Source organism: Notolepis coatsorum (assembly GCF_963971535.1).
Source record: "Notolepis coatsorum genome assembly, chromosome: 5".
Lineage (NCBI taxonomy): Eukaryota > Metazoa > Chordata > Actinopteri > Aulopiformes > Paralepididae > Notolepis > Notolepis coatsorum.
Genome location: NC_140169.1, coordinates 175,802,521 through 175,830,332, shown reverse-complemented (window position 1 = coordinate 175,830,332; position 27,812 = coordinate 175,802,521).

The following is a 27,812-nucleotide window of genomic DNA, read 5'->3' as shown; positions in this document are numbered from 1 at the left end:
GTCAAAATTCTGAATGGAAGGTGGTCACGGCTTGAGTAACATCTGACTTCTCCTCCTTTTCCTCTTCCTCCTCCTCCTCCCTCTTCTCTTCCTGCTCCTCCTCCTCATTCTTATTTTCCTCTTCCTCCTCCTCCTCCTCTTCTTCCTACGAATTCTCTTCCACCTCCTCTTCCTCCTCTTTCTCTTCCACCTCATCCTCCTCTGCCTACGAATTCTCTTCCACCTCATCTTCCTCCTCCTCCTCCTCCTCCTCCTTCTCTTCTTCCTCATCCTACTAATTCCCTTCCACCTTCTCTTCCTCCCCGTTTCCCTCCACAGCACAGACTATAACAACAGAGGATGGTGGAGACCGAGGGAATCCAGATGGTTGACCTCAGCGGAGCATCCCTCCGCCGCAGAGAGGCAAATATTTACCCTGCCTGTTTTGCCTCTTTGCCATCATGGCCGCTGATGTGCCGATGCGCTCTCACATACACCCAGCTCCCCTCTCCACGCCTCCCTCCCTGTGGCCCGTACTGTCCCATCGACCGTGGCCACAGCAGCTGTCTGCCCAACTTCAAGTACTTAATGATAAGCCAAAGACAAACGTACGTATTATTACAAGAGTGCAAAAAGGCCCCACAAACTCCTGTGTTTCCAGTCCTCCTCACTGTTGTAAACGTTCTTCGCTGGAATAAAATGACAAGGTGGCCAGTGCCAGCTTAATTTGCAACTCTTTTAGTCATTATCTCCCTTTTCATATTGAATTCAGCAATGGAATCTGCCCTTTCCACCGCCGTGACTACTGTTCATCGAATTAGCCTTAGTTACCTTGCACAGTTGAGTAAAACGTAGAAACTGCGAATCAAGTAAAGCGTGCAAACATCAGAAGGACCGGGAGAGAAAACTACAGTCCTACAGTACATAATGCCTGCAGGCTCTTCCCTACAGAGAGGAGCCCCCTGTTGCGATGAAGCGGAGCCCCACTTACAGAGGGGCTAGAGACAGAGTCTATTAGCCTGGGTACGTTAGTACCCCTCGGAGAGAGATGCATGATGGGCCGTGAGGCACAGATGGTGGTGAACGTGATCCATGGAGAGAGGGGCTGGCTCCCGGAGGTCTGTCACTTAGTCGAGGATCATCAGGGCTAAAAGTCTGCCCCTAGGAACATGGATGGAGAGCACGACCAAATGGGGTCCCCTGGCTACTGTATATGTGGATTGTACTGTGTGCATATAGTTGTGCTTGACATGTCAAATTAATTACATGTCTATGCTTACTCAAAAGATGGTTGTCATTTCTTTTTCTTTTTTTTTCTCCGTATCTGATAGCCACTATCAATTCCTGCCAGATCGAGGCACAGGAACCCAATGAACCCGCATTAAATCCCACGCCCGCATGTGAAATGGATTTGTAAAAAAAATAAAAACGTATATCCAATTAGGGTTCTCCACTTAAAGGAATGACGCTGGACAATCCAGCACAAAACCCAGCGGGAAGACTGAGGAGGTTGTCTTTGCATGATGATGGCCACATTATCCTGGAGAATGATACAAACGGAAAATGTCCACTCGAGTCGTCGCTAAGAGTCTGTGTCGTGCCAAAGCTCCAAAACCACCAGGGGGAGAGGATATAGGAGAGTGATAAATCTGGTTTAATCTGATAAAAGGGTCAGATTATGGAGCAGATCGAGACAATTTTGATCTGATAACCATTCAAATGGTGGGCTTGGATTAGTACATTGTTATCTCATCGGAGTGGGAAACTGGTGCTGATGGAAGGGGGCGGGGCGGGTGAGGGGCTCACGAAAGAGCAGCGGCTGGCTACCTGTTGTGACAATGCTCTTCAGTCCAAATGGAGATTGTATTTATCAATATATATATTATTAGGGGTGTAACGGTACACAAAAACCACGGTATGGTACATACCTCGGTTTTGAAGTCAAGGTTCGGTACGGGTTTTCGGTACAGTGGGGGAAAGTTTGGCTTCCCATGTTCCACTCAGGGCTGATGTAGTGTGCAGTAACTAATTGTACTTGTAGGGCTGTCAACGAATATGCTATATTGAAATTAATAATCGACTTGTAAAAAAATAAAAATAATAATAATAATGATATTAGATTGTGAAAAAAACAGCCCCCGGTGGGCGGTCGTTAGTGGTTAACATACTGTTGTATTCGTTCGGTACATTACACAGCCGTTCGGTACGGTACGGTACACACTGAAACGGTTCGGTTCGGTACAGATATGTGTACAGTACCTTTACACCCCTAATATATATAGTAGGAGTGCTGAGACCAGTTTGGTTCATAAATCATAGTGAGGGTGTATATGGTCATGTGAGCTGAGCTTTGATCCTAGATCAGTACTCCTATTCTTAGAAGCTTGATAAATATGGGGCCCATGCAGAGTTAGAATCTCCGTCCGTCCGTCGCTGCTCTGTTCTCATTCTATTGTGTAAACCTCGCTGTAACTGTGAAGGTGGCTATTGAAAAGATGACCTGGTCAAATCAAGACCTGGTGTCTGTGCCTCTGTGTGCCTCTGTGTGCCTCTGTGTGCAGATGTGTGACCATGTTTGGTCTCAAAAGTGCTGGACTGGCATGTTTGCAGAACAGATGATCTACTTTCAAAGTGGCTATCTCTGAGTTAATTATATGCGACTGACACGAGTCATGCATTACTTGACAGTAAACATTTTGAAGCCCGAGTGTATCCTAGCTTTAATTGCTACCTGGCTCGAGCGCTCCTTCTTTGATCTGAGGCCCTTCCTGCTCCAGAGTTTTAAAAGTGGAAATCTATTTATTGGAGCTCCACCACTTCCTACCGCAGCATCTGGAGAACCCATGGTCAAATGCGGAACTCAGATGTGAGTGTGTGTAAAGGGGAGCTGCGGAACAGATCGTCTACACCTTTTAGCCTGCTAAAAATAAATAAATATAAATTAAAGCCAGCTGAAATAAATACAAGCTCTTCTGGAATAGCACATAGGCAGGTGGTCGAACGAGCGGGATTAGCACTTGACCCCATATGAAAAGATTTACTCGGATACCAATTTCGATATTATGCAAGCTTAAATTTCCATTTCAATTAATATCTGACTGCATATATTGCTTTTCTTACTGACAGTATGGAATATTAATTGTATTATATATATATATAAACAAAAAAAGTGTTTTGTCCTAAATAAATAGCCTTATGCTTGGAATAAGAATAATATATGATATATCAACATGTATTTCAAACAAAGATGGAGAATAGACGGTTAGAACAGAAACATGGAACAAGCCACAGGGTAATGTATTTATTCTGTTGATGTTTTATCATAATTCTATTGGCGCTGCTACACTTTGGCCAGTAACAATAATATATCGTTAAAAAGCCAAATATCGGCCAATAATATCAGTTGACCGATGAATCCGTCTAACCCTACTAAACATAGGCAATATATCATTCACAATTACATTCTCCCCCTGCATGATATCGGGCCCATGCACGAACGATGAAGAGGTTGAAGAGCTGACAAACTGAGATGCCATAGCCCTCCTCCCTCCTCATGCTCCTGGGCCGTACGTGGAAGCTAGCGTACAGCCTGTAGCTGTTTACTCTCTCTCCACTCGGGGTCAGAGCGTGATCATGTGACTGGTGTAGCCAGGGTCCTGGCTTTTGGGTGAATCAGTGTCTAACAGGGTAGTCCCACCCCTGGGAGTTGAAATCCCCTGTCGACATCCGTAAGCTTTGCTGAATAACTCTATTCACGGAGCCCCGAGGGACACCCAGAAACACACATCACCATCACATGCACATTTTTGCTCATTGAATCTCGAGCCCATTTGTCTGGGAGGATTGTGAATTTCACGGTGCGAACTCCGGGAAAAACAAGACGGAGCTGTGAAAGTACCCCCGTTGTCAGGGCCCCGTTTCTGATAGTCATTACAGATTAATACATGCTTGACTTTCTTCCTTCCTTTCTTTCTTTCTTTCTTTCTTTCTTTCTTTCTTTCTTTCTTTCTTTCTTTCTTTCTTTCTTTCTTTCTTTCTTTCTTTCTTTCTTTCTTTCTTTCTTTCTTTCTTTCTTTCTTTCTTTCTTTCTTTCTTTCTTTCTTTCACTGCATGTGCTCCCAGCTGTTAACACGTTGACTGTTCGGATACTATTAGGTCATTTCTGTGTGAAAGCGTGCAGTTGAAAATGTCTGTTGGTTCGTACAGAGTATTTATTTTTTGTATCCACTTTTTTCCCCTTATTTTCAATTTTTCTCCCATCACAATTTCGTGTATCCAATTCTTCCCTCCCCTGTCTTGAACGTTGCTAGACTATGCCCCCCACTGGTCGGTTGTAGAGAGGATAGAAGCCTTGCATCATGTGTTCCCTCCGGCACACGAGGAGGCAGCCTGTCACATCTTTTCACCTGCCAGCGCGGACTCTCAGTGGCGAGGTGTAACGCATGGGAGGCTCACACTACCCCCACCACTTCCTGTCTCTGCTGTGCAGGCATCTCCCAACCGACCTGTAGGGGTCGCTGTCCACAACATCCAATCCCCACCCATCGACTTCCACCCGCTGACTCTGCCAATTGAGCCAGTACGACGGCCGGCCCAAGCCGAAGGCAATGCTGAGACTGGGATTCGATACCGGAGTCTCTTGCATTGGTGACGAGCGCAATCTCTGCTACGCCACCCAGCTGCCGCTGGTTCCTACAGAGTATTAAGTATTTTTGTGTGTGTGTGTGCTTGTGTGTGTGTGTGTGCGTGTGCGTGTGCGTGTGCGTGTGCGTGTGCGTGTGCGTGTGTGTGTGTGTGTGTGTGTGTGTGTGTGTGTGTGTGAGAAAATAATGCACTTGGGAAATTCCAAACTGACACACTGTCCAGCCGTGATCATCTACTCTGATAGACACACAAGAAAAGGCTGGTTAATAATGTTAAAGGGCTAATCCGGTATTACCATATCAATGAGCGGTACATTCACATTGTAATGATCTGTAGATGGAGAATAAACATTTTGGAACATTTCTTAACCCATCATATGGAATGTAGATTTATTTTACTTCAATGTTGACTAACAGTATTCATGTAAAACAAAGAATTCCAGAAAATACATAGAAAGAATTTCCTTTGTCAAGTATTAGTCCTTGTGTCAAGAGCTCAGTGAGTCAACTAGCTGGGACTAACCCATTTGTTTTCAGTTTTGGATGACAGAATGCACCTTTAAGCGTTTGTGTCTATCAGCTGTGAGCTACAAGTCCTTCCAAATATGTATACGTGGTACGATAGACATTCATCATTTCACAACTTTCTAAAAGTATCTTGTGAAACTGCAAAAAAAGAATAATACTCGCAATACTCCCATGGTTCATAAACCCAACAATTTTGATGAGGAACAAATAATAACAGATGGCAAAAGATCATCAGAGTGCAATTAAAATCATGACTATTAATCATCTCGTGCAGTGAAAAAAAAAGAAAACCTGACGCAGTTGTATTATTACAATAAAGACAACAGAAGGGGCAGCTATTGAGGCATCCCTCTAAACGAGAGACAAGCGCAAATCCTCCAGTTTGCCAGTGTGCCATGTCGATGAGAAACATATGTGGGTGAAGATGGGAATCTAAATGGCGGAGACCAAAGGGTGGCGTCTGGGGAGAACACACGACAGAACCTAGGTTCCACCGCATCTGGATTAAGTCCCTGCAGAGGTGCCGAGAGATCTGAGACGTATACAAGCACCGTATGGTATTGTTCCTCTCTGTTGGGAATTGACTCTCCGTCAATATGGCCTGAGGATGGGGGTTGGGGTGTGGTGGTGGTGGTGGTGGTGGTGGTGGTGGTGGTGGTGGGGGGGGGGGGACGGACGGATCCAAGAGGCCAGAACAACTGTCTCTTTCATCAGTAGAGAGACTGTAACAGGGTGTAACTTCTGTTTGAAGCAGAAATACCACATTGCTGTGGAACAAACCGTGGACACAGATATTACCGAGACATGACAATCCGATGTGTACCTTGGACAATGTGCGTCTGTGTTCCTCTTATTTGTGTCCTATAATAGTTGTTTTGTTTACCCAAATAAGATGGCTATTTGGAGGAAAGAGCCCGGGTAAAATTATAAGTCAATAAAGGTCTTGAGTGGAATATCATTCTTCTGATATGCCACGCTATGCTGATTCACCCTCCCTTTCCTGTTTTCTAAAAATATTTCAATATACTTCAAAGCGATGACGTTAATTTGTGTGCAGAGTACATGGGCCCGTTCCGCAGCTTATATAGGGCTCATGGCTGGCTCTGTGAGAGAACAAAACACAGTGCAGATGCACGACGTGCAAGGTCTTCAGTTGAAATGTTGACATCATCAGCTATATACGGTCCAATAATTATACCACATGAATTTGAATTCACATAGAAATGTGTAATAATTTTTTATAGAATTGACACAATACCGAGTCGTTCTCTGGGCCGGGCCGGGGCTGCATGCTTCTGTATAAGTGACTTGTATTAAATTCCCAGAGTGGTAACCGCACACCCGGCTTAAGTCTGTAACATAAAGGCCATCACATGAAGCCGAAAAAAGAGCCATAGCACAGAGAGCCACAGTGATCTAACTTGACTCTCCTAAATGCTTTCCCCAGCACTTGATACCCACTGTGGACGATTATCTGCCGTGAGGTTAATCTTGTGGTCTCACTTCATGTTTGTGCCCAGTCCTGGTCCTGGGAGAGCCAGTAATCAAGGTTTGTGGCTCTGTTTTCTTCAGTTAACAGTGTGCTGCGGTCCAGAATTCATCAACCCCCTCGTGCTCTCCAAATCTCAAATGTAACCCCCCCCCCCCTCCTTCTCCCCCCCCCTCCTTCTCACTCCCCCGTTAAGGATCCCATAATATTCACCGCAGTATGAGTCGTTTTAATCAAGGAGATGAACCGTCCTTCGATTCGTTCACCGAACTCGCGGAAAAAGGAATCGCAGTGTTGCCCAGACGTAATGGAGTTAAAACAATCCTGGTGGAGTGTAAGCATTATCATCCCGAAGAAATGCACACAGACAGAGATTAGGCGGCACAAACCCCTGTGCTGCTGTGCGGTGCCAGGACATCACAAAGCTAGTCTGATCTCAGACGCCATTTCTACAAATGTGACTGTTCCCCGCCTGATTATCCAATAAGACCTGGCAGCCGTTGCCAGAGTGCCATGGGCCCAAGCACTCCTCGGTCTTGACAGAGCCCCCTTCCATGCACCACGAGCCGGGGTAAATTCGCCAGTCAGAAATAGCCTCTGAAGCGCTAGTATAATAGCCTTATCAACGCTGTGCGCAAACAGAACACCCGCAGCTCTGGGTGCAGCAAATCAGAGCCTGTGCCCTTCAAATGTTCGCAAGTGTCTGCAGTTATTTAGATATGGTCCCAAATGCAACGCTTGTGCCAAACCACTAGGAACGGAGCAGTGGACCTTGGAGATATTTGTGTGGAGGGCCAAACAGGATGGGAGGGACTCTGTACAGAGAAAGCTGTGCATATCTGTTTCTGTTTAGAATTGGAAAGACTTTCTCCTTAACTTATTTAAGCAAACAGAAACAGCAACTACATTTCAGTGACATTTCTTATTCGGGTTGTCTGTTTGCTTTCTGTCAGGTGGGAGTGGCGTTTTTTGAGATTTTGTGAAGAAGTAAGTAAATCAGAAGTATAATACCACAACAAAGGACTAACCTTAAATAGCTATTCATTTGACACACACACACACACACACACACACACACACACACACACACACACACACACACACACACACACACACACACACACACACACACACACACACACACACACACACACACACACACACACACCACCACCACCAATTCCCATCAGTGATTAATCAAAGTGAGCACAATCAACCACTATCAAAGAGCCATCTATTTCTTTTCCAGGGCAAAAATATTGTTTGATCTCTTGTGGGGGCTCCATTACCTTCAATGTATTTCAGATGGGCAGGAAATGAAGACATCATCACAAGGGTGGGTCTACTTCAGACAGACAGGAAGTCTAAGGTTGGAGATCTACAGTGGCAGAGAGAGGGGGGGACGACTGTTAACCGTTGCATGAGCACGTGTGTGTGTGTGTGTGTGTGTGTGTGTGTGTGTGTGTGTGTGTGTGTGTGTGTGTGTGTGTGTGTGTGTGTGTGTGTGTGTGTGTGTGTGTGTGTGTGTGTGTGTGTGTGTTGGGGGGGGGGGGGGGGGGGGTACAGGGAAAATTATGTAATGGCAAACACATGTCCCACGTGTAGCATTTTGTTAATGAGCAGGTCTGCAGCCGTCTTTGAGCAGTGGAAAATTACTCCACTGATAAGGATCTTGATAAGTGCAATTGATTGATGACAATTATTTCAATGTCAGGAAGGATTAAAATGTCCACCGGACTCCAAATGTGGAACCCGTCCCGCCAAATGAAAATGAAGTAATTGCTCTAATGTCTGGAGTTTTCAATCTAGGGTCAGTATACCTTTTCATTTTCCAATAAACACGTTTCTGTTGGGGACGTTCTTTCTGATAAGACCCAATGTTATTCCCAGACCTCTCTGCTTCCGCTGTATATTCAATGTTAATTGGTTCTAGAAGTGACCACAGATCTCTCACTCAAAGGCTCTAGGTGCGTTATGGAGAAGTGAAAGTACAAGTATAATCCCAGTGAAATGTATAATGGCATGGTGGACTCATCCTGTACCATATTGTAATAATTATACTTATTATGACAGGGGGTATTGTCTCTACAGGTTGATCTACTGTAGCAAGTGGGCTTTGTGATAATTGCGGTTTGTTCCGGATGTAATGTTAGTGCGCTACAAAAAAAAGTTGATTAGCTCTAACTTCCGGTGAGACTGTTGTGGCATTATGGGTTATTATTGTTACTCTTACACCAGATTATGCTCTGGGGCAGTCTTCAGTCAAGTCAGGTTGTGAGACCAAAACATCAGACATGTTCATTGATGGATTTACATGTTGGGTTTTGTTTGCGCTAGTGAACTACAAAGAGAATATGATATGCCTGATATGATTGGGCGATGCACGTGGGACCATTATTTAATAAGTTACCACTACAGACCTACCTCAGACTTGGTTCATACAGTATATACTGTACATACAGTATAGTGGGACTACGTAAGAAGTTACTGTAGATCTTTAGATTAGATTGGATTAAAATGTATTGTCATTATACAGAACAAGTACAGTACAACGAAAATAGGTTTGGCATCCAACCAGAGTGCAAATGTAACAGTAAAGTGCAATAGTAATAAGTACAATGTACAGGTGATTAAACTGGGTATAGAATATATAAATTAGTACAACTGAGTATAGTGCTAATCAGATGTATGTACAGAGTTGTAATATTAATTAATTACAGGTACAGTGATACAGGTATAAAGACAGTATGGTAGTAGTCATACTGGCCAGCAGTATAACTAGTAAGAGTAGGTAATGGATATGTAAGATATAGATATAGTATCTACAGACAGATGTGGATATATATACACAGTATATAGTAATAATAAATATATATATCAGTATACAGCATTATTAAGCATGTTATCAAACAGAGTTATTATGGGTTATATGCAGGCTACTTCAGTATTTTGAAAAGGCCTCTAGATATATTCATAAATCACTTTGACTCACCCTCGGATGTAATGTCGTAATGTCGGGGGGGAAAAGGTCATGTTTAGGATGGGTCTTTAGTACAAGTTTCTTTTTTTCTTTTGTTTATATATAAGACAATCACATGCTGCTTTTAAGTGAGCAAAGTCCTGGCAGCGAAGAACAGTGCAGTCTTTGGAAGCAGAAATTGACCTCTCACTAATGGCATACCGACAAGATCATTTGTCTACTATATCTAATTACAGAGAAGAGCGGCACTTGAGAAGAAGTGTCTCAAGGCTGAACGGGAGAAGAAAGAGACTTTTTCAGCGCGGCTTCCGTTTGGAAAATTACAAGCCACTCAAAATACATTCTGAAGTCACATCTCTCCGCACTGGCTCATGTCATCCCTGTGTGCACCAACTCATTATGTTAATTTCATGGTTTCGCAACTCTCTCTTTCCGCAAATTATTAAACAACCTAATTTCTGGACACATAAGCAAGCCCTTGGGCTGAATGTAGAATATTATCTTTTAAACATATAGGCTCTTTTTTTTCTTCTAAAAATACAAGAATGGCCCCTTGATTTGTGGGTATTTTACTTGTACCCTTTGTCTCGCCTCGGGGTAATAAATGATGAAGGCCAGTCATTCAGGAGGTCCCATTTGCATAATATCGGGTGTCAAACTTGCGGTGACAGTTTTTCCGTTCTCTTGAAGAGGTTTGATATGGGAACGGGGACTCTGGGTAGGTTATTGTTCCCCCAGTTCCTTAGCCCACTGTGCAGACAGTCAGGGGGCCAAGTCCTCTTTATGAGCAACAGAGTTTAAGTGATGACATCTTAAATACTTGTCAAAATGGTGGGAGAGAGGATCGGGCTGCACTCGGCTCTAATGTGGAGGACGCTGCTTCTTCTGCTAGGAGATTTCCGACGGCGAGAGCGCTACAGTATACGTCCATCTGGGCAACATTCAGAGATCAAACGTTATGCTTGACCGATGAATGATGTTTGCCGTGTGTTCTTTATGGTGTCAATGTGTAAGAAAATATACTTCTTTCTCTTGTTTTTCTCCTTGGCAGGCAAATGGTAAACAAAAGCAAATGATTAAAAGGCACTGAGTAAACACCACCCTGGGATTTTATATTACTATCTAGCACTGCTATACCTATATAAACCTTTATTGTTTGTCTTTTCAAAGCCTTTAAATGTGTAGTCTTTACTCAAACCCCCTCTATGAGTTCATTTGATGTTGAAAAGCTGTGCTGTGCCGCAGTCATGTCCACCCTGGCTCGGCCAGTAGGGGACTTCCCCTACATTCAGGCTGGAGAGTTTACTGTAGGTGCTGTTGCTAAGTGACGACTCTCCAGCACTGGAACCCTCTCCTCCCCACTGGCCCCTCAGCTCCCCGGGCCAAGCTTTAAAAAACAGTGCACCCGAAAGCCTCCAAACAAGTTCAACTTTTAATTATTCACTTTCATCAACATTTCCTGCTGGAGCGTCCAGACACTGAGGGGAACCTTTATTCTGCTTTCTCTCCGCAGTCTTTAGAAACACTGCATCCTCGTGTAAACCTGCTTCGCTAGCGTTCGGCGTTCAATGAGAGCTTTGTTTTGGCCACCATTTAATCCATTCTGCTTGCCTCTGTTCAATGGGTATTTAGCAAGTCAGGAGAAAAAAGGCTGTGACAAAAATGACCTGGTGTCCATTTAATACATGAGAAAGCTATTGGCTAGGATACGGACACCATGCTAGTTCATTATCTCCAAATTGGCTCGAATAGTGACCCAATGTCCACTCCAGTGGGTTGGCCTGGCACTATGACAAGGACCCAGTGACATGAAAAAACCATGAATACACACTGAGTAGATGAAAACACAGTTTGCATTTTCTGTCTTTAAATGCCCATCTGGATATGCCTTATTATCGTCAATGACTGGTGGGTTTTTTAGTACCGCTGACGAAGCAACCCTTGTGATCGACACAGAAGTATTGAAAATAATAATAGGAACAAGCAAATATTATGGGAAATGCACATATATCATCTTCTCCAGAGACAAGAAGATAGATATCAATTTCCTTTATGTGCGTTCAGTTGAAAGCTATCCGGCTGCAAGTTAGCCTAGATTAGTATAAATGAATGTAACAAATGTAAGCGGGTACAGATCACTAGGCTAGCTGTTGTTTAAAGACACCTCTCCCGGAGTATTAAGCTAGGCTAGTGGTCCGTATCCGCTTCCATGCTTTTGTGCTAAGCTAGGCTAGCTTGCAGCCAGATAGCTTTCCAATGAATGCACAGAGGGGAAATTGGTATCTATTTTATTGTCTGACTCGTATTTCCCATAACGTTAGCGTGTTCCTTTAAGCCAAAGGAGGAAAGTTTTGTTCGTGAGGAGCTTCCCACAAGACATTACGCCCACAGGGCATGTGCTGCTGTCAGATACAAAGATACACTTCATACAAAGGGATGGTCAGATAAAGAAAAACATCACACTCATACCTCACCTTTTTTCAATGGGTTTCATTGAAGAAAACCAGAACAATTGTGTCCAGCGTGACAGCAGAGCAATCCCACAAGTTTAAACTCATCTCAAACTCAGACTCACACTGCGGTCTTTTTCTTTTTTTTTGCTGATGTCGAATATTTCCCCCCCTCAAGGTCACCCTTTTGTTTCAGAAATGGTCCAATGCTGATAACCTATTGGGCAGTGTAATTACAGCACACAGAGACGGTTGTCTGCCTAATAGAGAGGTTATCGTTGACCTTTTGACCTGGCCATTGCCTCCACGCCACAGTCACCGCACTTTCCATCTGAAACGCGATTGTCCTCGCTGGACACAATTTGCCACCTCGTCGTCACGGGATTAATGGCCATTTATCTTTCTTTTCAAAGAAGCAGGAAGTGCCTTATCGGTGAAGAGGAGCGATCGAGTGATTCACATCTCTTCTCATTATCCAGTGCATTGAATGTGGTGCCCCGTTCCACAATGTGGAGCCAGATACAGGTAATTATATTGTCATTACAGCTTCATCTAATCAGGGTGTGTTTTCAGAGAGGTGCATTGACTTGAGGACGAGACAAAAATCTCCTGCCAGTCCCCCCGCATGTGTTTTGCCCGCTAATGAGGAGGATAACAGTTCAAAGACGGAAGCTAAAGTGGAATAAAAGTGCAGAGAGAGGTTAGCGCCGGGGCCCAGTTTCTCACTACAGACAAAGGAGTTTGTTATGAATCCCTCACTTTGCCATGAAAGACTTCCACCATGTCCATTTCCACTCCCACTATAGCTATACTGTATGCCGACTCGGAAATCTGTTTCATGACAACTCCTCTCTGGAACAAATTGTTCTAAATAAATATATAAAAACCTGAGCCGTACCACAATCTGCATCTGGCGAGGCAACTCAAACCTGAATTGTCTAATATTATTCTCTCACGTATAGAAGACACGTCAAGTATATCAACTTTCAGTTTACGACTCTAGCCAAACAACTCCAACATCAATAAGTAATGTCTTGGATCCTGTAAAACAGTCCTCCCCCCAACTCCTTCACTACAGTAGTTTACACCGACTATCAGGGCTGTGTATCTTATATAAATTGTGGCTTTAATTATGTGAAATGTATAATAACTTGAAGGACTAGCCCTAATTGCATGACTATCCCTGCATTGAACCGAGACAGTCAGTTTGGAGAATCACTAATTGCAAATAAAATTCCATTTTATGTATGCGAATGAGTTTCTACAGCTATGTTTATTAATATTTAACTTGACCGTCCTCGCGGGACCGCCTTGATCTGTTTCATTCACTGCATACACTTGGCATGGTTTCATTGTAGTTCGGAGCATGCCTTGCGGAGTTCTGCTGCTGGGGGAGACAGCTCTGACTCGGTGAGCATGACATGCTCAGGAAAACGCCAGGAACGCTTTTGTCAAATAAAGCTGCAGAAATGTTTATTAAAGCAGGCAAGACCGTGCACGATGGTATACACACCATTTCATCAGAACGAACAAACCCAGTAAGCTGTCAGAGACCAGATGTTCGAGCCGAACGCCGTTTCCTCGCAAACCCCCATCTGTAAGGTTTCCTTCTCACTGTTCTTATGCACGCAGGAGATCAAAGGGGACATTGGAACTCTCTGCTGATACGTCTCTCTCTCCTCCTCCTCCTACTCTTGAGAGGTTATGTATTTTATCCAAACATAGGTGATTATTCTAGCCGTGATGGGGGCAAATGTTAAACAAGTATGGATGTGGGGGGTTTTGGGTTTTTTTTTGGGGGGGGGGGCAACAAATATCAGAGCACACTGTTTCTCAAGATGACACGAGCCCCCCCCCCCCCAGAAAAATCTGGCTCATTATTCTAGCTAGCCATACACAATCAGCAGTTGGCTAGATGTACTTGACTAAGTCCCAAAAGGTGTGTGAGGTCTGTGAACATGGCATCGGGGAAAAAACCTCATCTTGAATAGATTGAAGTTCAGCAATCGGCAGTGATCCTTGCTGTTGGCAGAATGTGCCAAGACATTTGATTTGAGTGCATGAAAGTTCCGCCCATTTTATCAGGAACATTCTCATTGTCAGAAAGTCACAACGTCCCCGGTCCTTTCTAGACTGCTGTGCGATATCAAATATACAGAATGTCCGATATTATTAAAGGCTGAATCTAAACATAGATTGTTGGTGTGAAAAGAGGCATGTTTTCACTCTCTAGTTGACTGACTGAGCTCACGATACAAAGGACTTTTTGGCTGTCAAAGGTTTGTTTATGTCGGTATAACGTTCATAAACACTGGAGTGAAACACGTCTATCTCAAGATTAAGACGGGTTGAAAGGTTTCAGTTCGCTTTTCCATCTACAGATCTCTTCAAGAGTGTACCCCACGTTCATATGGTTGCAAGAAAAATCCCTGATCGGACCTTTAAATATTGTGTGTGTGAGTGTGTGGGGTGGGGGGGGCAAATTCAAGGCTAAAGAAAGGAGAGAACGAAGCCAATGTGATTATTTTCACTCGTTCATCATTATTTGACAACCGTATGTAGTTTTTCCCACATGTTTGTTTATCCTCTCCGAGAAGAGTGTTGCTTCATCCTATTACCACACCAGGTAAACAAACACATAAAGGTAATGTACCATAACAATGTGTAACACAAGCCCAGTGTTTGTCAGACTGCATATTTCTGATGCCCTAGCAAAACAATTTACACGTTGACTCAAACCTTCTCTCTATACCACACGTGGAAAAAATGGGATGTTAGACCTGGAATCGGACGTTTCTAGTCTTTCTTTACCAACTAGAATTTCACCTATATATACCTTCGAACTATATGATGCTATATGCGAGGCAACGAGAGATCTTCCCATTTTGAGCTATAGGTCTGTGATATCAATTTGTTCTCTATGAGAGGCTCCTAGTGAAGCTCAAAGAGGCGTCAGACATCTGAAGCTCTCTGATAGAGAGGACTGCGATGCTTAGTGGGGAAAATTATCTCCCTGTAGGGTTCAATTACATCAAAGACGAGCTGGAATAAATCCTGCCCAAACCCCCCTAGCGCTGCACAGAAAGACGGCTTTTGTTTGACATTGGAAATACATGAATGGCTAAAGTGGAGCCCTGCTTTGAGTCCAACACCAACACTCCGACGCAAAAAAATAAGATTCATTTGAGGACCGTGCCGCCGCGCGCTGCCGTGTAAAATAATGGCTGTAGCCGTCGACTTTAAACTGCGGTTGACGCGGCCCCGAGGACGGCGGATTCACCGATCGTGGCAACATGAAGAGGGGCAGAGAGACGACAGGCTACAAAGGAATTCTCTCCGCAAAACTCCCTGTGGCCAATTTGTTGGCAGAGTTGATAACGGTCCCATGATGCACCATTATTTGTGACCACCACGCTAACTTCAGAGGGGCAATATGTTGGAGCCGGGACAGAGAGAGGGAAGAAAAAAATATCAAAATAAATAAATAAATAAATAAATAAATAAATAAATAAATAAATAAATAAATAAATAAATAAATAAATAAATAAATAAATAAATAAATAAATAAATAAATAAATAAATAAATAAATAAATAAATAAATAAATAAATAAATAAATAAATAAATAAATAAATAAATAAATAAATAAATAAATAAATAAATAAATAAATAAATAAATAAATAAATAAATAAATAAATAAATAAATAAATAAATAAATAAATAAATAAATAAATAAATAAATAAATAAATAAATAAATAAATAAATAAATAAATAAATAAATAAATAAATAAATAAATAAATAAATAAATAAACAAACAAGCTTGTTAAATGGAGTGCGGGGCCATTCACACACCGAGGATTAGATAGAAACAACCCTCTGTCAATATGTTCACAAGTATTATAGCCTTTTACACCAAACGCAACAAAGGATGTAAGAGAGAGGCTTTCTTGTCTGTTATGAAGACCCACGTCCCTCAGAGAGCCAGGGTGAGAACCCAAAGCAATGTCTCATCTTCCCCATGTTTAAAGAGCAGATTGTGTTTGCTGTGCATGTGTGTTTGATGTGTGTGTGTGTGTGCGTGTGTGTGTGTGTGTGTGTGCGTGCGTGTGTGTGTGTGTGTGTGTGTGTGAAACTATATGTTCCAGTGTGAGTGCCTCTATGGAATGCACTGTATCATATTTCTGGGTCAGGGTCTCTTTAATCACAGAGTACTTCACGCTCAAGTCCATTCCTTTAGCAAAGTATTCCATATTCTCAGAAATATGCAGGAGAAAAGTACATATTGTCACAGACCAGCCCTACTTTTTCTTCAATTAAGCAGCTCTTCACCCAAGACAGGCTGCCGGTGGCAATTATAAACAAGTGGGATTTCTTTGACATAAGACCATTACACGTCATGGGACAGGCCTACGTTCAATTCCGAGTCAATATTCTCGTCGCTGCTGAAAAGCCCCCTTACATACCCGTCTTTAGTAACCAGCTCTCGCTGTACGTATATATATTAGATTAGATTAGATTCAAATGTATTGTCATTATACAGCACAAAGTACAGTACAACAAAAATAAGTTTGGCATCTAACCAGAGTGCAAATGTAACAGTAAAGTGCAATAGCAATATACGATGTACAGGTGATTATACTGGAGTATATATAAATGAGTACTACTGAGTAATAATGATAATCAGATGTATGTACAGTGTTATAGTATTATGAATTATTATGTACAGTGACACAGGTATAAAGACACTATGGCAGTAAGTCATACTGGTTATAACTAGTAAGAGTAGGTAAGGGATCTGTACAGATATAGATATAGTATATACAGGTACAGTTTGTAAAAAGGATTATATGCAGGTATATTCAGACAGATGTGGAGAGTTATATTGGTTATATGCAGGTATATAAATAGGTATATAAAAGGATTATATGCAGGTATATTCAGACAGATATGGATATATACTGTATATTTTGATGTGTATACGGTAAATATAAATGTATACATATGTACAGTATATATGGTATATACAGCATTATTGTACAGAGTTATGTAGACTATAGTTTGAGGTAGGTAGTTGTGATTACAGTGTAAGGCGGTTGTAGACAGTGAAGGCAGTAGACAGGTATAAATTGAGTATAGCCAACAGAGTTCAAAGTTCGTACAGTATGGGTAACAGAGCCTAGAGTGTAGGCAATGGGGTTCAGAGTTCACAGTGTATATGGTATGTGAGTGGGCTTGTCATTGTGGTAGTTCAGAGAGATGACAGCTGAGGGGAAAAAGCTGTTCTTGAGCCTGCTTGACTTGGAAAAGAGATTCCTGTAGCGCCTCCCAGAGGGAAGGAGATTGGGGTGAGGTGTCCTTGACAATGCTGTGTGGAGTGAATGTACCAGTGATGCATTGGGTGGGTTTCACCACCCTCTGCAGTGCTATGCCGCATTTCCTCTGTGTTCAGGTTTTAGTTTAACATAAACACGACAAATCAAGCAAAGACAAGACTAACAATCTTTGGGCAAAACCTCCTAGCTTCTCCAGCATCTTCTAACCACACATCCACACACACACGCTTCCTCCTCCACACATCCACACACACGCTTCCTCCTCCACACATCCACACACACGCTTCCTCCTCCACACATCCACACACACGCTTCCTCCTCCACACATCCACACACACGCTTCCTCCTCCACACATCCACACACACGCTTCCTCCTCCACACATCCACACACACGCTTCCTCCTCCACACACGCTTCCTCCTCCCAAACTCCCATGAGGGGAAAAACGTGAAGCTCATGGAACCACATCAGGATAGGGAGGAGACTAATCAGGATAGGGAGGAGACTAATCAGGATAGGGAGGAGATTAATCAGGATAGGGAGGAGACTAATCAGGATAGGGAGGAGACTAATCAGGATAGGGAGGAGACGAATCAGGATAGGGAGGAAACTAATCAGGATAGGGAGGAGACTAATCAGGATAGGGAGGAAACTAATCAGGATAGGGAGGAAACAGATTAGGTAAGAGAGAAAACAGATCGCGTTAAGGAGGAAACAGATCAGGTTATAGATTTCTCTGTAGGTAGGCAGGGGGGTTTATGATCATGTTTTTAAAGTGTCCATAGGATAGTGGAGTATTGAAGTTGAAGTTGAGTTGAAGATCATCACACAGGCTTATCCACTGTGGCTGAACCTGACTCCACCATCACAGGGGTATCCACTGTGGCTGTACCTGACGCGTCTATTTTTTTACCAACGGATTTCCAGTTCCGCGTTCGCGTTCTGCGATCTGATTGGCCACTGACGTTTCTGGTGCGATCTGATTGGCCACTGACGTTTCTGGTCATGTGACATGTGTGCCCATGTGTCTTTGCCCATTTCCGCCTCGAACGGCATGCAAACTACCTAACGCCTAGTTCTATCACTGGTTAAGCTTAGGCGACTCTTTCGAAGTTGGTTAAGGTTAGAGTTTGGAATCAGGGCTGGTGTTCTATCGCCCTGCTCTAAGACAAACTCTAACCTTAACCAACTTCGAAAGAGTGCCTAAGCTTAACCGGTGAAAGAAACAGGCGTCACACGATTGGCCATACATGTCACACGACCAGAAACGTCAGTGGCCAATCAGATCGCAGAACGCGCACGCGGAACTGGAAATCCGTTGGTAAAAGTATTGACGCGTACCTGACTCCAACTCTCCACTGATGCTCAACACACCACCTGCTATACAGCGACACACAAGACACCGGCCCCTGCTGATGATCGACCATGGCACTACGCTTCCTGTGTTAAGCACAACCCCTTCTCTCGGTCACACTACGACAACGTAACCCGCTGAACCATACAACATGTTTCATTAGGGATCAGATTAGATTAAAATGTATTGTCATTATGCAACTACAACAAAAATATGTTTGGCATCCAACCAGAGTGCAAATGTAACAGTAAAGTGCAACAGTAATATATAATATATAGATATATTATATAGAGTTCAGAGAGATTACAGCGGAGGGGAAGAAGCTGTTGCTGAGCCTGCTCGACTTTACAGTAAATCAAATCACTGGATTACCAGACGACTGCTCTACCTCCTGAGCTATACTGTAGCCCAATAATGAGTGTTTAATGGTGAGTCCAGGCTGAGGGGGGGTTTGGAGTGAGGTGAGCCAGGCCAGGAAAGGAGGGGAGCTGGGCAGGTTGGAGGGGGGGCTGAGCTGAGTCCAGGGTGAGAGGGAGTAGAGCAGGTTGGAGGGGGGGCTGAGCTGAGTCCAGGGTGAGAGGTGGTAGAGCAGGTTGGAGGGGGGGGGGGGGGGGGGGGGGGGGGGGGGGCTGAGTCCAGGGTGAGAGGGAGTAGAGCAGGCTGGGGGGGGGGGGCTGAGCTGAGTCCAGGGTGAGAGGTGGTAGAGCAGGTTGGAGGGGGGGGGGGGGGGGGGGGGGGGGGCTGAGTCCAGGGTGAGAGGTGGTAGAGCAGGCTGGGGGGGGCTGAGCTGAGTCCAGGGTGAGAGGTGGTAGAGCAGGCTGGAGGGGGGGGGCTGAGCTGAGTCCAGGGTGAGAGGGAGTAGAGCAGGCTGGGGGGGGGGGGGGGGGGGGGGCTGAGTCCAGGGTGAGAGGGAGTAGAGCAGGCTGGAGGGGGGGGGGGGGGGGCTGAGTCCAGGGTGAGAGGTGGTAGAGCAGGCTGGAGGGGGGGGGGGGGGGGGCTGAGTCCAGGGTGAGAGGGAGTAGAGCAGGCTGGAGGGGGGGGGGGGGGGGCTGAGTCCAGGGTGAGAGGTGGTAGAGCAGGCTGGAGGGGCTGAGCTGAGTCCAGGGTGAGAGGTGGTAGAGCAGGCTGGGGGGGGGGGGGGGGGGGGGGCTGAGTCCAGGGTGAGAGGGAGTAGAGCAGGCTGGGGGGGGGGGGGGACTGAGCTGAGTCCAGGGTGAGAGGGAGTAGAGCAGGCTGGGGAAGAGGTCCAGTGTTGAGGCAGGCAGGAAACAGACATCAAACTTGAGTCTACGATCTGGCGGTGAGTGGATGGAAAACCAAAATAGATGTACTGTTGGGTTGATGAACTGATGGCAGGCAGGTGTGTAGACTGAATTGAATTGGATGAACCATGATGAGGAGAGGAACAGGAAGCTGCCCGTATATGGTCACAGGAAGCTGCTGAAATTAGAGAGAGAGAAGAGAAAGAGCAAGAGCAGAAAGAGAGAACTAGAGAGAGACAGAGAAAGAGAGAATGGGTGGGGGAGGGGAACTGGGGGTTCGGCTAGATAGGAGTGGGGGAGATGATGGGGTCTACACAGGAGTGGGGATCGTGACAGTTATACGTCATACATTAAGCAATAAAAGCAATTTTTGTATCCACTTTTTCTCCTTATTTTCTATTTTTTCTCCCATCCCATTTTTTTGTGTGTATCCAATTCTCCCCTCCCCTGTCTTGAACGTTGCTCAACTATGCCCCCCACTGGTCGGTTGTAAAGAGGATAGAAGCCTTGCATCACGTGTTCCCTCCGGCACACGAGGAGGCAGCCTGTCACATCTTTTTGCCTGCCAGCGTGGACTCTCATTGGCGAGGTGTAACGCATGGGAGGCTCACACTACCCTCGCCACTTCCTGTCTCTGCTGTGCAGGCGTCTCTCAACCGACGTGTAGGGGTCGCTGTCCACAACGTCCAATCCCCACCCATCGACTTCCACCCGCTGACTCTGCCAAATGAGCCAGTACGACGGCCGGCCCAAGCCGAAGGCAATGCTGAGACTGGGATTCGATACCGGAGTTTCTTGCATTGGTGACGAGCGCAATGACAGTTATTTTAAGAATTTATTGTCGTCTTTACTCCAAATAATAGAAAATTATCAATAGTGGTATCGATAAAGACTCTCAAAAATGGTATCAATATCGATAACATAAAATGTATATCGATAACGATAATATAAAAATGTATAATCCCTATTCCTCAGTGACTGCTCTATCTGGCAGTACCTAACCACAGCTTAAAGGGGCACTTCACCAAAAACAATGCTTATTTATTCTGCACATAATCTCACACACATCCAAAACAGTTTTGCACACATGAATTTAGTTTGACAGTTATTGAGTGTAAATGAGTTTGAATATGGCCACCAGTGATGTCATCGGGGACATTGAGTCCTTGTGTTGTGTTAATTACAGCTTAATGAAATGATAAGGTAGCAGTCCCTATAAGACAAGGTTATTGCAAATTTTTCATCAACATCATTGCATGGTGCTGTAATTACTGTAACACAACAGATATTCAATTCAATATCCCCAATCATGGCAACATCACATACTCATTTACTCTCAATAACTGTCAAACTAAACGAATGTGTGCAAAACTGTTTAAAGTTTTTGGATGTGTGTGAGATTATGTGCAAAAGAAAACAGCAAAATGTTTCCAGGTGATGTGCCCCTTTAGCTTTAACAACTAACTCCACACAATTCAGAATGTATATCTGATATTTCCACCAGTGATGCATCATCCTGCTTTGACTCTCCCACACTACTCCCAGTAACACTACTCCCTACCCCCTCATTCTTGCCTGACCTAGGCTGGAAACTGGTGTACACACACACACACACTGGAACATCCCCCGGATACTCACAGGGCACTGGGGGTCAAAGACTGAAGAGTGACCACGACTTACTCACTCACCAACTAATTTCCCAGGACTACAACCTTTAGACTAGGCAGAATTTCAGAAAATGTGCTTGTATAAAGTGCTGAAGGCATTTCGTGTTTATTTTTGGTACACAACATTTCTAGGGGTATTAAGGGGTGCTGAATCCAAATCTGCTGTATACCAAGCTCAAAAATGTCAAATAAGGCCTCAAAATTGAGAAATCCAACATGGCCGCCAGCACCAGGCCCTCTCTCCACAAAAACAGGTGCTAAACCCACAGTTTTTATTCTACTGACATGAAACTTTGCACAGAACATCTGCACATATGGAGGAAGAAAGTAGGAATATAGCTGGGGTGCAACCATGAGTAACAGGGTGTTTTTGACTGTCTAACTGTAATCTTTGTATAGGCGAGGATAAAATAAATGACATTTCTTCAGTGTTTACAGGAATACTACAGCAATTTGGTAATACCTGTACAGTGTTGGACACCAACATTAGAATCCCCCAAGTCTTAGCTTTATTCAGGTACCAAGTTTATGAAAGTAGCTCTTATAAATCTGGATATATAAGCCTTTTAATGTAAGCATGCTGTTTTAGGCGAATTTTCTAAAAATAGATGGTGGGGCTTAATGAGTTAAGGATGACTACACAAGGTACAAACCTGAATTAAATGTGCTTTTGTAAGTTTTCTTACATACATCAACAAGGACGTAGTCACACCGGAGATTCAAGAATCCATACTTGGCGCTGAACACCTTGGACAGGCACAACTGAACATGTTTGTGGACAAACGTTTGTGTGAACCTCCAGATAGTGACCAGCACCTGAACCTGAAATCACCCATTCGAAAGAACAAAGCCAAGACATTTGCCTCTTTGTATGAAGTTGTGCAACTTTCCAAGAACAAGCAAAACACCATCAAAGTGGACAGGCAGATTCTTCAAAGGCTCATCACAGCTTACAGAGCAGGTCGTAAGGTAGACCTTGACAATATCCTCCAGCATGAGTTCATGCCCATCCCGCCATCTCTGGCCACAACTAACGGGAGTCTACATTCCACCAACAAGTCTGTGTTTGCAAATATACTGACGAAACAAGTTAAAACCCCTGCAGATCTTACCCTTCAGGGACCCAGCTGCCTGGTCATTGATGGCCAAGCTCTGGTAATGGCACTCGGAAAGCCACCTGACACTACAACATTTGGTGACTATGCCAACAAGTTCACTGACACCGTGTTGAAGATGGGAGCAAAATACCAGAGGGTAGATGTCGTCTTTGACAGATACCATGACCAATCCATCAAAACAGGCACAATCTGAGAAAAGTGCTGCCAAACTTCTACCAGCATGTGACTTGTTCTACGAGAGGCGGGAATATTTTAGACCATTGCTACTCGCAATTTAAGAGCGGGTACAAATCACATGCTGCCAGTCCTTTCGGCAAGTCAGATCACGACACCATATTTTTTGTACCGCAGTATAAACAAAGTCTCAAGCGCATTCCTGTAGTATCGCGAGAGGTGAAGCGCTGGACGGTGGCATCGGAGGAGACGCTCCAAGCGGCACTAGAATGTACAGACTGGGGGTGTTCCGCGATAACACAGATAATATGAATGACTACACGGAAACAGTGCTGGACTTTGTTTGTACTTTGGTAGAAGAAACAATCCCCTCTACCACAATTAGAGTTTACCCAAACCAAAAGCCCTGGGTAGACAAATCCGTCCGTGAGGCTCTGAAAGCGCGCACCTCAACATACAATGCCAGGCTTGTGACAGGCAACATGAATGACCACAAGGTGGCGAGATACAGGACGTACATGGATGACATGACGACAATAACAACAACAAAGGCATGCACCAAACGCCTGCTGGATAAACTCCAGGAAAACATCAAATGGGCACGAATGGAGATTAAACCAAGCAAATCCCGCAGTATCTCCATTGTCAAAGGCAAGCTCGCCAATGAGAGGTTCCACGTTAACAACGAGCCAATACCAACTGTTCTGGAAAAGCCTATCAAAAGCCTTGGCCGCTGGTATAGCGCAGAACTCAAAGACTCGAAGCAGGTGGAACAACTCAGGCAGGATACAATCATTGGCCTCAAGCAGATCAACAACACTGCTCTCCCTGGGAAGCTGAAGCTGTGGTGCTTTCAGTTTGGACTGCTGCCCCGTCTCATGTGGCCAATTGCCATCTATGAGGTCACTCTATCCCATGCCAATCGGCTGGAGAGACTGGTGAATGCACATGTGAGGAAGTGGCTTGGACTGCCGAGAGGCCTTAGCAGCATAGGCCTGTATGGCAACGGAGCCCTCTCCCTACCAATCTCAAGCCTGGTGGAGGAGTACAAATGTGCCAAATCAAGGCTGGAAATGACTCTCACAGAATCCCGGGATCCATTCGTCAGAGGTGCTGCTCCAACCCTAGCAACGGGGAGGAAATGGAAGCCATCTGCAGCAGTTGCAGTGGCAAAGACCGCCCTCAGACACCGGGATATAGTGGGGCATGTCCAACATGGCAGAGGGGGCCTTGGATTGGAAGCAACTACACCCACATGGCAAAAGGCTACTCCAACCGAACGGCGGCACATGGTGGTGGAGGAAGTGCGCCACCAGGAGGAAGCAGCCAGGTGTGCCAAGGCAGTCTCTCAAGCCCAGCAAGGCCGGTGGATGAAGTGGGAGGGCGTGGAGAGGAGGAAAATCACGTGGAACGAACTGTGGAGCATGGAGTCTAATAGGCTAAGCTTCATCATCAGAGCCACATATGATGTCCTGCCCTCACCAACCAACCTACATCTCTGGTATGGAGAGGACCCAGCCTGTCTCCAGTGTGCAGCCCCAGCAACCCTCAAACACATCTTAGTGGGTTGCAAGACCAGTCTAACTCAAGGAAGATACACCTGGCGCCATAACCAGGTACTGAAGTGCTTGGCTGCCGAACTTGAGAACAAGAGAGTAACCACCAACGCCATGCCTCTAAATGCCCAAACTACCTTCCCACGGAAAACAACCTTCATCCGGGAAGGGGAGAAACGGCGGACCAAGCCGTCACCTCCGAACTCAGGCCCACTGAACGCAGCCCGGGATTGGGAAATGCGGGTAGACCTCAGCCGGCGTGTCTTCATCGTTGAGCTGACGGTCCCATGGGAGGAAGCCATCGATGAGGCATTTGAACGGAAGAGGCTGCGATATGCCAACTTAGCAGCTGAAGCAGAGGGGCGGGGCTGGAACGTGAAGGTGTGGCCAGTGGAGGTGGGCTGCAGAGGCTTTGTAGCCAGTTCCACCACAAGGCTCCTGAAGGAAGTAGGGATCAGAGGACAGGCCCAACGAAAGGCAATCAAAGAACTTGCCACTGCAGCAGAACGGAGCAGTCACTGGTTGTGGCTGAAACGTAGAGACGCATCATGGGCTGCTAAATGAACACGTGGTGCCACTGTGCGACACACACCCAGGCCTGATCAGCCTGTGGTGGGCCAACCTCGGCAGAGGGTGTATTGTGATAAATGGCCGAAACACCCAATGAGGTCGGGGAACACAACTGAAGATGTGTCGTACTGGTGATCATCACGTGATCATTGCCAAATTCCACCCCACTCCAACCTCATTCAATTGTTGTGCTGAATATTTAGGGATCTTTAAGAACTAGTCCTATTAAGAATCCTTAGGAGGACAGTAATAGAAGCAAAAAGGCGCTACAGGGATAAAATTGAACTTCAATATGAACAGGCTGACTCTAGAGCTATGTGGCAGGGCCTCAGAACGATGACAGATTACAAAGGCACCTCCCTCAAACTGAACAGTGACATCCAACTGGCAAATGATCTCAATACCTTCTATGCGAGGTTTGAGGCTGGGAATAACAGCACCAGCCTACAAACCACTGCAATGGAGGGGGGGGCACTGCTGATGGAGACTCAGTGTTTAGGATAACAGAACATGAGGTGAGGAGGACGTTTAAGAAAGTGAATATCAGGAAGGCAGCAGGACCGGACGGTATCCTCGGCCGCGTCCTAAAAATCTGTGCCGACCAACTGGCCCCGGTATTACTGACATATTTAACCTGTCCTTAGAACAGGCTGTCATCCCCACCTGTCTGAAGAAGTCCACCATTATCCCTGTACCCAAAAAATCCAAGCCTGCTTGCCTCAACGACTACCGCCCTGTAGCTCTCACCTCCATAGCCATGAAGTGCTTTGAGAAGCTAGTGAAGGGCTACATCTGTTCCTCCCTCCCCATCAACCTGGACCCCCTGCAATTTGCATACCGCCCCAACAGGTCCACGGAGGACGCCATAGCCCATGTGCTGCACACAGCAGCATCACACCTGGACAAGAGGCAGGGGAACTATGTGAGAATGCTATTCATCGACTACAGCTCAGCATTCAATACCATAGTCCCCTCCAAACTCATAGCCAAGCTCAGGGACCTGGGCTTGAACTATGACCTCTGCCAGTGGGTCTTGGACTTCCTGACGGGCAGACCCCAGGTGGTGAGAGCAGGCAACTGCACCTCCTCATCCATCACTCTCAACATAGGGGCCCCCCAGGGCTGTGTCCTGAGTCCCCTCCTCCACTCCCTGTACACACATGACTGTGTGGCACAGCGGAACAACAACACAATCATCAAATTTGCTGACGACACAGTAGTGGTGGGCCTGATCTCTGCAAACGACGAGAGGGCCTACCTGGAAGAGGTTAAGGTTCTAGCGGTATGGTGTCAAGAGAACAGCCTCTCCCTGAACGTCAGCAAAACAAAGGTGATGATTGTGGACTTTAGGAGGTCGGGGTCAGGGACTACAGCCCCCTCAGCATCGACGGGGCACCGGTTGAGAGAGTGAACAGTTTTAAGTACCTCGGAGTCCACATATCCGAGGACTTGACATGGACCACACACATTGACAGTGTTATCAAGAAGGCACGACAACGCCTCTACTTCCTTAGGCGCTTAAGGAAGTTCAACGTGAGTCAGAAGATCCTCAAGAACTTCTACTCATGCACAATAGAGAGCATCCTGACTGGCAATATCACCTCCTGGTTTGGGAATAGCACTGCACAAGACCGCAGCAGACTACAGAGAGTGGCCCGTTCAGCCGAACGCACAATTGAAGGTGGGCTTCCCACTCTCCAAGACATTTACAACAAGCGGTGCATGGGCAAGGCTAAGAGAATAATCAAAGACTCCAGCCACTCAAAGAACTGCCTCTTTGAACTGCTGCGGTCAGGCAAGCAATACCGGAGTCTCATGGCAAGCACAGAGAGACTCAGAAGGAGCTTCTATCCCCAGGCCATCAGGATGCTCAATGAATGAACAATGAACAATAAGCAAACCATCAACACACCCACAGCGCACATACACTCACTTAAATAAACAACACACTGTAGCACCCACTTTACCACTTTAGACACACTTTACACTTTATATTTATATTATTGGTAAGGAAATTGCACATCATTCTCATTCCTTATTGCACCTCACCACTACAAGGTGGCACCACAAGCTAAGCTATACCTCACCATTTGTGTACCAGCTGTACATACTGTATATATAGATACACTGAACAATTTAGTTGTTTACACTTGTTTACGTACTTGACTTCTTGACTTTCTATTTTATACTTATTATACTTATTTCATACTATCTTGTTATTATCTAGCACACTCTCAGGAGCAACACAGAAAGAAACATTTCATGCAAAGTATTCTGTATGCTGTATGACAACTAATAAAGAAACTTGAACATTCACTTATATTGATATGGTAAAATAATCTTTTTATTTTATTATATTAGAATCTATTATATTCTATTCAGGAAAAGTGGCATTGGATGAATCATGCAACTGCAAGACGCCTGTGACACCTGCCTGAATACGATTGATTACTGACAATAAATTACTGTATCTAAGCTACTGTACGCATATTAATGACTATCTAATTTGCATAAATGGCATGTTGATAAAAAATTCAAGAGAAAAGAGTTTGATGAATAAATCCATGGCCTGGGATCATCCTGCTTTTCTTTCTTATTTGGTTGATGAGTTATGCATCAATAACGACCACAGTTTCTGCTATAAATATGAGTTTCAAGCAACATTTTCACAACTGATCTAAAATTAGGATATGATTTTAAATTCCTC